Below are 12,837 nucleotides of genomic sequence, written 5' to 3' on the forward strand. Positions count from 1 at the left end.
ATAACTAAGAAACATGAAAGTAAAAACTCACCCCCCCCCCCCACTCCCCCTCCCTCCTGTCAAAAGCTCATGCGAGTACAACGCAGGTACAGTATCAGAAAGAAACACGTTAGTTAGATTCCTCACCTTAGAATATCCCCAGGCGTCAGACTGGATCCGGAAGATTTTTGTAGCAATACCCCTTGCACGTCGCTAGGCGTCGTCTGCGGCTCCGCGTCTGTCGTTGGCGTCGAGTGCCGGAATGACGTCGTCGGAGTACTTAGACGCCGCCCTCGCGCGCTGACGTCAGTTCTTCTTTTTTCCGTGCCAGTAAGCGCCGATCCGGGAGAGCTACCCCTTTAGTCATTTTTTGACTAACTTTTTTGACTCTTTTTGGTCACTTTCTCGACTCTGGTGCCGGTAGGATGCCTGGTTTCACGGCCTGCGACGACTGTCACCGACTGATGTCGGTGACCGATCATCACCGCCGGTGCCTGTATTGTTTGGGCCTCGACCACGGAGCGGAGTCGTGCTCAGACTGTATGGCCCTGACCTCGAAAGCTCGGCGGGAGCGGTCCCGTAAGCTTCTCGAGCTTCGCCACTCGGCTCCGCGCCCCTCTCGATCCCGGTCCAGGAGGAGGTCCAAGGATCGGTCGCGGAGCCGCACTCGACATAGTCGCTCGTCTGGCTCGAAGTCTTCGGGTAAGTCGAAGCGTTCCAAGAAGTCCAAGAGGCGACACCGCTCTTCGGACTCCCCTCGCCGGTCGCGCAACTCGGCCGAGGGTCAGGGTTGTTCCACCCCCCCCCCCGGCTCCGCCGGAGCCGCAGGCGCCGCGCACGTCCCCATACCCGCCGGTCCCTGGGACTGACGCGACACCGGCGGAGGTCAGTGCCTTCCTCTCGGCCATGAGGAGCCTGGTCCCGCCGTCGACGCCCGCTGGCGCGCCTTCGGGCCCCGCGGACTCGACTGGGTTACCTTGCGCGCCGGCGGCTCCGGCCCCGGCGCTGTTGGAGGGTCCGGCCCCGACGCCGCAGGTCCCCGAGGGGCCCGTGCCTGGGCCCCCGTCGACGCCGGTCGACCTCGTCACGCCTCCTCCGCCGGCGTCGACACCGGTGCCACCTCCGACGCCGACTCCGGTCGACGTCGATCCCCGGTTCAGCCCCTGTCCGGTCCCGACGCCGGTGCGGCGCCGCCCGACGCCGCATCCGACGGCGCTAGAGACACATTTTGTCTATCGACCGGCTCCGATCATTCCTCCTGTTTACCAGGAATCGGATGACGGGGCGACTGGGAGGGGTCCGTGGACCCTTTGGCCCTTCAGGGCCAACTTTCACAGGACTGGGCAGATGAACTGGGGGAGGCCAGTGGTTTGGATACCTCACCGGACACTGGATTCATCTCTCCTCCGACTGTGGCTTCGGAGGAGGGTGCAGCTTTTTCTGTGGTGCTGCGCAAGGCGGCCGCGGCCCTTGGGCTTGAGCTGCCTGCCGTGGCTGTGGGGACTAACATCCTCACTGAGGTGCTTCAGTCTGCTGCATGCTCCACTGAGCCTCTGCTGCAGTTCAATGAGGCCCTCATTGACGTTCTGCAGGGCACTTGGTCCAAGCCCTCCCCAGTACCTCCTGTGGATAGGAATATTGCCAGGCGCCACCGCCCTGCTCCGGGCGACCCCAGTTTTCTGTCCCAACACCCCACCCCCGAGAGTCTGGTTATCCAGGCCTCTACCTCCCAATCCTCCTTCCCGTCCGCTCCTCCGGACCGGGATTCCAAGAGACTGGAACAGTTCGGTAAGAAGCTGTTCTCCTCGCTCAGTTTGGGCCTGCGGTCTTTGAACACCGCCTGTCTCTTGGACCGTTATTCCCACTCTCTGTGGGATACGGTGGAGGACGTGCTGCCCCTGTGCCCAGAGGAGGCCCGGGCACGGCTTTCCTCAGCTCTGGCCGATGGGAGAGATGCGGCGCGCCATGCATTCCGATGTGGACTCGACACTACGGACTCGCTGGGTAGGGCGATTTCTACCACGGTGGCGCTTCGACGTCACGCCTGGCTGCAGTCCACGTCCTTTTCAGGGGATGTCCAGAGCACTCTCATGGACATGCCTTTTGATGGCACTCGCCTTTTTGGTGAGAAAGCGGACAGTGCGCTGGCTCGGTTCAAGGACTCCCGGGCTACGGCCAAGTCCTTGGGCCTCTCGGCCCCGCGGCCACAAACTTCCGCTTTTTGCTCCTTTCGTGGCCAAGGAAGAGGCACCTCCTCACGTCCGCCTAGCCACCGGCCGCAGAAGCAGCCTGCACGCGGTCGCGGACGTGGTTTCCGCCGAGGCGGTACTGGAGGACAACGCGGTCAGTCCACATCCACCCCGGCAGCATCCGCCTCAAAGCCTTCCTAGTCCGAGCTTTCAGGCCCATTCCTCGCCAGTGGGAGGCCGGGTTCGCCATCACCTGCTCCACTGGCGTACCCTTACTTCGTACAGGTGGGTGCTGCAAATCGTCCGGGCTACTCCCTCCCCTTCGAGACGACCCCTCCAGCCATGCCACCGCAGCACCACCGTATCTCGGAGGATCATTTGAATCTTCTGCAAGAGGAAGTTTCGGCCCTCTTGGCCAAAGAGGCCGTCGAGCGCGTTCCGAGCCCAGAAGTAGGTCGTGGTTGTTATTCCCACTACTTTCTGGTTCCCAAGAAGGGCAAAGGGGGCCTACGCCCTTTCTTGGACCTCAGGAACGTCAATGCCTTCCTCCGGAAGGAACGGTTCAAACTGTTGACTTTGGCTCAGGTTCTACCTGCCCTAGAGTCTGGAGACTGGATGGTAGCGTTGGACTTGCAGGACGCATACTTCCATATCCCCGTCCTGCCGGCCCACCGGCGTTACCTGCGGTTCACGGTGGGTCAGGAGAACTTTCAGTTCACCGTGCTCCCCTTCGGCCTTACCAGTGCCCCTCGGGTGTTCACGAAAGTGATGGCGGTGGTCGCAGCTCATCTGCGCAGATCAGGGATTCCAGTCTTCCCCTATCTCGACGACTGGTTGTTGAAGGCGAGCTCGCCCCAGGCAGTCGTCTCCCACCTCCAGACTACGGCGGATCTCCTGCATTTGCTGGGGTTTTCCATCAACGTGCCGAAGTCACACCTGAGCCCCTCTCAGAAGCTCCTCTTCATCGGAGCGGTTCTCGATTCGGCGCAGTTCCGGGTTCATCCACCGGAACAGCGAGTCCGGGATATACAGGCCCTGATTCCCATTTTTCGGCCTCTATCCTGGGTTTCGGTCAGTCTAGTGTTGCGGCTTCTGGGGCTGATGGCCTCCTGCATCCTACTAGTGCATCACGCCAGGCGGCGCATGCGGGCTCTGCAGTGGGACCTGAAGTTTCAGTGGGCCCATCATCACGGCAACCTGTCCGACCATGTCTTGATCTCGGAGGGCACTGCACAGCAGTTGCAGTGGTGGCTCACGGACCGCGATTGGGTCACAGGCAAGAGCCTCTCCCTACCCCTACCGGAGCATGTCGTGGTGACGGATGCGTCCCTCCTGGGATGGGGTGGCCACATGGGAGAGGCGGAGATCAGAGGCCTCTGGTCTCCGGCGGAGTCTCGCCTCCACATCAACTTGTTGGAGCTGAGAGCGATCCGACTTGCACTGAAAGCCTTCCTTCCCTCTGTCCGGAGAAGTGTCGTGCAGGTGTTCACGGACAACACCACCGCCATGTGGTATTGCAACAAACAGGGCGGGATGGGGTCGTGGACCCTTTGTCAGGAGGCTCTGCGCCTCTGGACATGGCTGGAACACCAGGGCATCACCCTGGTGGTTCAACATCTGGCGGGCTCTCTGAACGCCAGAGCAGACGAACTCAGCCACCGGTGCATGATGGATCACGAATGGCGTCTGAACTCCGAGGTGGCACAAGGTCTCTTTCAGCAGTGGGGAGAGCCTTGGTTAGATCTATTCGCCACCGACGAGAACGCGCAATGTCAGCAGTTCTGCGCATTGGAATTTCCAAGGCGGCACTCGCTCTGCGACGCTTTTCGTCGCGAGTGGAGTTGCGGTTTGTTGTACGCCTTTCCGCCTATACCACTTCTGCCCAGAGTGCTGAAGAAGATCAGGCGCGACCGGGCCCAAGTCATCTTGGTGGCTCCGGATTGGGCACGAAGGTACTGGTATCCCGAGCTACTCAGTATGTTGACTGATCCTCTGATAAGTCTGCCCCTTCGGGAGGATCTTCTGTCGCAGCAGCAGGGGACGGTCCTCCACCCGAACCTGTCCAGCCTCCACCTCCATGCGTGGAGATTGAGCGGCCGCAGTTGATGCCATTTGACTTGCCTCCTGAAGTCTGTGATATCATTCTGGCAGCCAGGCGTCCCTCCACAAAGACGGTATACGCCTGCCGGTGGAACTAATTTGTGGCATGGTGCACAGCAAAGGCTGTGGATCCCCTTTCCGCCCCTCTTTCTGAGGTTCTCCTCTTTCTTCTTTCTTTGGCCCAGCAGGGCTCTGCCCTGGGCCCCTTGAAGGTTATCTTGCTGCCATCTCTGCCTTCTTACGGCTTCCTGATCAGCCCTCTCTTTTCAAGTCCCCTGTAGTGTCACGCTTTCTTAAAGGCATTACTCACATGTTCCCTCCTGTCCCTTTCGTAATGCCTCAGTGGGACTTGAATCTTGTTTTAACATTTCTGATTTGCGCTCCCTTTGAGCCTCTTCACAATTGCCCTCTTTGTCTTCTGACTCTTAAGACTGCTTTCCTGGTAGCCATCACCTCGGCTAGACGGGTGAGTGAGGTCCAGGCTCTATCGTCCAAGCCTCCTTTTCTATCTGTTCATCCGGACAAGGTTGTCCTTCGGCCTCGTCCTTCCTTTCTACCGAAAGTGGTGACCCCCTTTCATCTTGGGCAATCTGTCACCTTGCCCACCTTCTTTCCGCCTCCGCATCCTTCCAAAGAGGAAGAGCGGCTCCACCGTCTGGACCCAAAACGTGCGCTCTCCTTTTATTTGGACCGCACGAAACAGTTCCGGGTGGACGACCAGCTTTTCGTTGGCTACGTGGGTGCTAAGAAGGGGAAAGCTGTGCACAAACGGACCATCTCCCGGTGGGTCGTTTTGTGTATAAAAACCTGTTATTCCTTGGCAAAAAAGGTCCCTCCATTCTACTCGGGCCACAGCGGCTACTACTGCTTTGGGACGGGGAGTCCCTTTGCAGGACATCTGTCAGGCGGCGACGTGGGGTTCGCTGCACACGTTTGTCCGGCACTATTGCCTAGACAGCCAAGTCCGGAGGGATGGCTTCTTTGGCCGTTCTGTCCTCCAGGACTTTCTGGTGTGATCTTGGTTCGCAGACCCACCACCGGGGTAGGTATTGCTTGGGTATCTATTCTAAGGTGAGGAATCTAACTAACGTGTTTCTTTCAGATGAACAAGTTACTTACCTTCGGTAACGATGTATCTGTAAGAAACATTAGTTAGTTAGATTCCTCACCGACCCACCCATCCTCCCCGTTCTGCGAACCGACATCTAGGGTTAAGGCTATCCTTTCAGGGCCCTAGATTTTTTGGCACCAGTGTCGGTCTCTTGCATGGCTCTGCGTTCCTGGCGCGGAAAGCTATGAACAAGAACTGACAGCGTGCGAGGGCGGCGTCTAAGTACTCCGACGACGTCATTTCGGCGCACGACGCCAACGACGGACGCGGAGCCGCAGACGACGCCTAGCGATGCGCAAGGGGTATTGCTACAAAAATCTTCCGGATCCAGTCTGACGCCTGGGGATATTCTAAGGTGAGGAATCTAACTAACTAATGTTTCTTACAGATACATCGTTACCGAAGGTAAGTAACTTGTTTGTCTTCCTTACTCGATTACCTCCAGTGGTTTTAAGCTTTGTGTTTGGTATGCATGGTTGTCTGGCTCCGCCTTTTGAGTTGGATCCGCCAGCCGAAGTAGTCTCAAGTATTTCGGGCAGGTAAGTTCTGCAATCCCCGAAGTCAACAGTTTTAGAGAAGGTTCCCACAAATCATGAAAGGAAGCGCCAGGGTTCATGAGTGATAATAAACTTTTCTCCATCCCAAGTATACCCCACAGTCTATGAAGAAATCCGAGGCGGGTCTGAATGGTTGTAGTACCCCAGTGAGAGAGGATATTTTGTAGGGCCGCCCCCAGTGCTAGTGCCATTTGTCTACCTCTTCATGCCCTGAGGGGGAAGGTGATTGGGTTGGGGAGACCCAGAAGAGTGTAGCCTGGGAATCGAGGGATTAAAGTGTCAAAGTGAGAATCTATGTCGTCTAAAATGTGCTGCCAATAGGTCGTCAGGTGTGGAAATTCCCATAACAAATGGGTCAGCGTGCCCAGCAAGCTACACGCCTTCCAACATAGAGGACTACGTGATGGGTTACCTCTGTGAAGTCGGGGGGGCGTTAGGTACCAATAGGTGGCTGTTTTCGTGGCAGCTTCAATGTTTGCTACATTGCGCACTGTGTGCCGGACTCTGTAATATATATTTGACCATCCTTTCTGCGACTGATCTGCCCTGTTCCTCTTCCCAATGCAATTGGCCGGGGGATTTCCCAATGCCAGGGCACGGTTACTGAGCTTATACAGACCCGATGTTAGGCGAGCGTCTGTGTGCCTCGTGAGTAGCCTCTTCTCAAAAGGTGTGAGGTGTCTTTCTGCACCCAACCGCACCTCTGGATGCGTCACCCAATGGTGGACCTGTAAGTAGCGATAGCGTTCCGTCTCTGGGAGTTTGTGTTCCCTACGAAGGTCAGGGAAAGTCAGTGGGCCTGTCGTGTCGAAGAGGTGCCCTATTGAGTGTAGGCCTTTCCTGGTCCAGCATGAGAACCCTGACCAGTCTAGCCCTGGTATGAAGTCTGGGTTGTTAACTATCGGGGTAATGGGGGATGGGAGGGTCGTGAGTCCCCGGGAGCCTGCCACCTTATCCCAGGCCAGCAGGGTGGAGTGTGTCCCCTTAGTGAGGTATAGATTCCGGGGTCTGGCCGCTTTAGATAGGAAGGGAACGCCCCACAGGGGCTGCCTGGCTTAGAGACCTATCCATAAACAACCAGTGCTTCTCGGACTGTGGGCGAGACCACTCTAGCAGTGGTCTCAGCTGAACCTCCCACCAGTAGCCTTGCAGGTTGGGGACTCCCAGTCCTCCTTCTGCAGGGTCCCTGTAGCTTAACTCTCTTTGCAGTCTGGGCCGCTGATCTCGCCATATAAATCGTTCTATGTCTCTCTGGAGTGAGTGCTGTCCGCCTGGGGGGTGGGGAACTAGTGGGAGTGTCTGAAATAAATATATTATCTTGGGGAGTATAGTCATTTTTATTGCCGCTATACGGCCCAACCATGACAACGAGTGGGGCCTCCACTTACAAAGGCAATCTCTCACATGCCTCAGCTGCGTCACGTATTTCAGGGAATTCGTTTCTTGGATACTGGCCATGAGCTGCAAGCACAGGTAGGGAATTGTATCTTATGCCCAGTGAATTGGGTAGGACCACTGAAGCACTCCCAGGGTGTCTAGGCCGAGGGATAAGTTGAGAGCTTGGGACTTTTGCACGTTAAAGCCAGACGCTTAGGCAAAACAGTCGAGCTCAGCCAGTAAGGCTGGGAGGGATTCCTTAGGTTTCTTCAGGGTGGCCACCACGTCATTGGCATAAAGGCTACTTTTGAGCTCTTCGCCACCGAACTGCACTCCTGAGATTAAGGGGTCGTCCCATACCCGCTGAACCATGGGCTCCATGTACAGGGCGAACAAGAGTGGCGACAATGGGCACCCCTATCGCGAGTAAAATGTATACTCTCTAGAGGAAGAGTGGTGTAACTGCCAGATGTCTGTGAACCCTGCCTCGGAGAGTAGTTGCCTCCCTTTCTTGGTGAGGTCCTCAGTCTACCTCGAGCGCTGACACGATCTGTCCAGTACGTTGTCGAAGGCCATATTAAAGTCCCCCCCTCCCCCAGGAGTACCGCCCTTTCAGGGGAACCGGACAATTCTTGAATAACATCCCTTAGGAACCCCTCCTGTCCCGCATTGGGGGCATAAGCAGCAGCTACTGTGAAGGAGAGTTGCCCCAGGGTGAAGGTGTACGCTAAAAGCCTGCCCTTGATTTCGACCCGCTTTAGGGCGATTTTACCCTGTTACCTATCAGAGACCAGAATAGCCACCCTTGCTGTCCTAGAAGAATAGGATGAAAACAACGGATGAGGGAATGCCCGTGACAGTAATCTATGGGTGTCCTTTGTCAGAAGGGGCGTCTCCTGGAGGAGGTAAATGTGGTCGGAGTTTTCTAAGAACTACAGGACTGCTCGACACTTTATTGGGTCATTAACACCTTTTACATTAAGCGATAAAATGTTAATGTCCGCTACCATATTGGTGTAAGTCAAAGTGCGTATGGAGGGGCTGCGCACCCGAACCCAACCCAGACCCGGGGAGAACCATGCTCATACCCACCCGGAGTGCCCAGTAGTCTGCTTTACCAATATGTCTCCAAGCTCTTAAATATTTAGAAGGAGGAGGAGGGAGTCTCTTTACCCCAAACTCCGAACATACAAAAAGTAATAATAACTTACGAAGTCCGTTATTGTCCTGGGTGTCAAACCCCATGGTGAGAAGTGAGATGTTCAGCAGGACCTATGACGCCACCCCTGTCCCACCTGAACCCCATTTCAAAAGACCCAGGGATACCACACCTCTTCCGTTCGCCCCCGAGTGTCACTCCATTGCGGTCTTCAGTCTGCTGCAGCCGAGTCCTCTTCCAACGTTGCAATAACTACTTCCTTTTCTTTGGCTATCGTATCAGAGTCAGGTCGGAGGCACAGTGGGTAACCTCCCACCCGTCGACATCGCTCAGGTCCGGCTCATCGGCCTTTGGTGTCGCCCTGCGTGGGAGCCCCCCTTCATCTTCAGTCAGATTGATTAGTGTTTTGGCCACCTGCAGGGAGCAAATTTGACGGAGTTTGCCGTCCCAATTAAAAATTATTCGGAAGGGGTGGCACCATTTTAACATAGCTCTGTACTTCACTGAAGCTAGGCTGCAAAGTCTCAGGGCCCGCGCGGGTAGTCTTTCACCTTCGCCATTAACTTCCTGCTTTCTTATAGGATGTGGTACCTGCGGGCTGGTCTGCCCTCTCACTCTGGTCTCCCGGTCGTCGCCCGGCTGTCGGCCCTAGCAGGCCCACAGGAACTTCCTCGGGGCCTGCTGCACAAGACTTCCTGCTCTTGGGTGTTCCCCGCTAATGCGAGCCCCAAGCTGCCTTGGACTGTCAGTGCTACCTCTTCCTAGGCTGATGCGCTTCCCAGGAGCAGCAGATGCACTGCTGGGTCTTCCAAGGGGCTTTATAATAATAATAATATAATAATAATAATAATAATAATAAAGGAGCTTGTAAAGCGCATGGTGACGCCATCTCGGCGTGTCCCCGCGCTGTGGAGAAAAGTCAGAGCCAAGATATGGTAGTTTAGGAGGAAAACAGATAAGTTTTTAAAAGTTTCCTAAATAAGGGCTCTGAATCCGCTTGCCTGATATTCGTGGGAAGAGAGTTCCATTCTTTGGCAGCCATGACACGAAAGGAACATCCGCCCATTCTGGCTTTCTTGACGCGGGGAATTTTAAGCAAACCAGTTCCCCCCGAGCGGAGAATTCTAGTAGGCTCATATGGAATAGCCAGATCTGTCATATAAGAGGGAGCTTTGTGAGAGATAATCCTATAGCAGGTTAGAAGCGCTTTAAATAGGACTCTCTTTTTTATGGGGAGCCAGTGCAGAGTGGCTAGGGCTGGCAAAGAGGCTGACCTTTTCGGAAGTCTAAGGACTAGGCGTGCTGCTGTATTTTGAAGTACTTGAAGTCTCCTGAAGTTTTTTTGCGAGGTTCCAAGCAGGAGCACATTGCCATAGTCTATCCTCGAGGTCACTAGAGCATGGGTCATAATGCGCCTGGCTTCCAGAGGGAGAAGATCTAGGGTGCGGTTCAAGGTCTTCATTACCCCGAAGCATTTCCCAACCACTTTATGTACATGGTTGTCATAAGAAAGTCTGGGATCAACCCAGATGCCCAGATTCTTGGCTGCTTTACAGGGAGTAGGCAGCGGTCCCAGGCATGATGGCCACCACTCCTTGGTCCAGCTCGCATCCCTTCCCCCAATTACCAGAACCTCCGTTTTTGAGCCATTAAGCTTCAGGCAATGCTGGGTCATCCATCCTGCCAGAGCCTGCATGCAGGTTTTAAAATTGTTAGCATCAGTGGAGGGTGCTTGAGACAGAGAAAGCAGGAGTTGGGTATCGTCGGCATATGAGACTAATTCAATGCCGTACGATTCAACCACTTCCGCCAAAGGGGCCATATAGAGATTGAACAGGGTGGGGCTCAGGGCGGAGCCCTGAGGTACCCCCTGTTCTAATGTTATGCTATTAGAGCGATGTATGCCTCTCTGAACCTGGAAGCATCGGTCGGTGAGAAAGGCTTTAAGCCAGCCCAGCGCTTCCTGGGTGACCCCGGCTTTGTTCAGACACTGCAGCAAGATGGAGTGTGCCACAGTGTCGAAAGCGGCACTAAGGTCAAGCATAATCAAAGCCATAGTCTGGCCCTCATCCGCACCTGCACGTAGAGTTTCGGTCGCTCTCAGAAGGGCGGTTTCTGTGGAAAACCCTGCCCTGAACCCAGATTGAGAGCTGTGGAAGGCCTTATTCGACTCTAGATGGGCCATGAGTTGGCTGTTAGCTATTTTTTCGGCCACCTTCGCCAGATAAGGTAGCAGCGAGATGGGCCGTAGGTTTTCAAGGATATCCTGACTTAAGTTGGGTTTCTTCTTTATAGGAAGTACAATGGCTTGCTTCCACTCCATGGGGAGGGTGGCCGTAGAAAAGGAGAGTTGGAGAATATGTCTGAAATGCTGTTCCAAGACTTTAAGGCTAGCTGCTAAGATCTTAGGAGGCGCAGGATCACGAGGGGACCCTGACTTAATGCTTGTACAGATGTTAATTAAGGTATTAGTACAAGGAACAGTAAAGCAGTCAAGGCATGCCTCATCCTGAGTGATCTCCGAATTCTCAGTGAAAGCAGAGCCCAAGGGCAGATCCTTTGAAAAATTAGCATAGATGTTAGTAATTTTGCTAGCAAAGTATCTAGCAATATCATTACATGATTCAACAGAGTCCTTCTGGGTATTACTCTCACTAGATACTATCGAGATTTCTTTAAAGATTTTAAAGAGCTCCTTTGAGGAGTTCTCAGCCTCTCCAATGCGGGTCTTGTAATACCGTGCTTTAGAGGAGCGAATAAGTTTGTAATATCCTGCTTGCGCTATTTTATACTGAGATTTGGCTTTGGGGCAGAAGTTAATGCGCCATTCTCGTTCCAGTTTTTTACAAGCGGATTTTGCCACCTGAAGTTCCGAAGTAAACCACGGGGAAGGTTTTCTGGTTTGCCTAGTGATTAGTGACCTGCGGATAGGAGCAGTCTTATCTAGGGCAGTTATAACATGGTTCTTCAGGCATGAATAGGCAGCCTCACAATCTAACCCTCCAGGAGGTCCAGCCGCAGCAAGAATGTCGATGAAAGTATCTAAGTTGAAGTTTTTCCACTTACGACATTGGTACATCTGCGTACTATCACTCCTAGTTTCAGGCTCGGACAGCCAAATTCGTAAGGGAATGACAAAATGGTCCGACCAAGGCACAGGTATTGGAGGAAGCGTTTCTACTCCATTCCAATTACCAAATATGGGGTCGATCAGATGACCTTGTCTGTGAGTAGGCTCTTGGTTCTTAAGAGTAAGCTGCAGGGAAAGTAATTCATCTTTTATATAGGAGGCATCCTTATCTTGGACATCATCAAAATGAATGTTCATGTCGCCCAGTACCAGGAGTTTGGATTTCCTCAAGGCGAGATGTGCTGTCGCCTCTACTAGACTAGCTGTAAAATCAAATAGTCTACCTGGGGGTCTATATATAAGAATGCCTGATAGGGAGTGTTGAGGTCCCAGTGAAATACTAAACGAAGCAGCTTCGCAGTGGTCAATAGTTAGGGGGAGTAGGGAGCACTCCAATGGGGCTCTAACAGCAATAGCTATTCCACCACCCCTACCTTCCTGCCTGTCAAGCCTGGCGAAAGAGTATCCTGGAGGCAACGCCTCTATGATGTCTGGGTCAGAGTATTCGCCAAGCCAGGTCTCAGTTAACAGCAGTATATCCAGTGCCTCATCCTCAAGTAGGTTGTAGACCTGATTGCAGTGCTTACTGAGAGATCTACAGTTAAGCAATGCGGCTTTTATCAATTTTTTTGGGGGGACTGTTATGGAGCCCATTTCAAGAGTAAAAGGGCACATAGAGCAGTTATGTGGTGATAAAGCCTGCATAGAATGTAAGCATGGTAAAGGTATAGTAGGGCGGAGATTTAACAAGGTTTGTTTATCATACCGTATGTGGAGGGGATTAGGTAGGCCAGGGTGAATGGCCACGCGCCCCGTCCGGCCGCGGACGGGCGCAGACGGGCTTGACTTTGGCTCGACTTCGGCGCGCTTCCGGCGCGCCCGCTGCACGCGTCCGCTGCGCGGTCGCTGGCCCACACACATTTATAGGCAGTAGGGGCCACTAGAGCGCTAACCTGGCCGCTCGAGCCGGAAGTGCTGGCTCCTCCTCACCCTCCGCATCAATCGCCCAGAATGGACGCGGCGGACCGGGGCGGGAGTTAACAATGAAGTGAGTGTCAGGAAACAGGTAAAACACACAATGATTTTTAAAAAAAAAAAAAAAAAAAAGTAGCCACTTGCACAGTTTTAAAATATCACGCTGTGAAGCAGCGTTAGTATTGAGAAACTCACAAGTTCGAAAATAACACAGCGCGAGCGGATAGAGCCTGCCACTGCCACTGGCAAGACTCGATATT

The sequence above is a fragment of the Triturus cristatus genome, chromosome 4_2 (genome assembly GCF_964204655.1).
Source record: "Triturus cristatus chromosome 4_2, aTriCri1.1, whole genome shotgun sequence".
NCBI lineage: Eukaryota > Metazoa > Chordata > Amphibia > Caudata > Salamandridae > Triturus > Triturus cristatus.